Source organism: Etheostoma spectabile, chromosome 13 (genome assembly GCF_008692095.1).
Source record: "Etheostoma spectabile isolate EspeVRDwgs_2016 chromosome 13, UIUC_Espe_1.0, whole genome shotgun sequence".
Taxonomy (NCBI): Eukaryota; Metazoa; Chordata; class Actinopteri; order Perciformes; family Percidae; genus Etheostoma; species Etheostoma spectabile.
Window position 1 is genome coordinate 3923563 of NC_045745.1, and position 495 is coordinate 3924057.

Here is a 495-nt window from a genome sequence, read left to right on the forward strand (position 1 = left end):
AACAAGAGTTATCTCAAGACACGTTACAGATTGAGTAGTTCTAGACCCAACTCCAGAATTTACAAGGACCCAACAGTTCTAGTAGTTCCCTCCCAGAGCAAGCAACAGTGCGACAGTGGTGAGGAAAACCTCCCCTTTGGGAAAAAAGTAGTTTGTAGTAGTTATTTGTAGTAGTTCATGGCATAGCAGGGCACTGTGCGGCATTACAAGGCACAGCAGGACGTAGCTGGGCACCGCAGAGCGTAGCAGGATGTAACATGGCATCGCAGAACATGTAGCGGGACCATGGCGACAGCTGCAAACATGATTTTGGAGCCTCCCTGATCTGAGGAAACATGCTGGGCGAAAAAGAACATAAGGGCTCCGGGACTTCACACTTAATGCCGGTTTTCCACTGCGTGGTATCTACTCAACTCGCCTCGACTCTACTCGCCTTTTTTGCAACTACCAGGTACTTTTTTTAGTACTACCTCAATCGAGGTTCCAAGCGAGCTG

The 495-nt window shown here is 48.5% G+C and overlaps 1 protein-coding gene across 1 annotated transcript in view; it reads left to right on the forward strand.

Moving 5' to 3' along the window:
• LOC116700103 (WSC domain-containing protein 1) overlaps nt 1-495 on the forward strand; it is a 35728-nt gene that overhangs the window by 28617 nt on the left and 6616 nt on the right. The gene's annotated exons all lie outside the window — the stretch shown is intronic.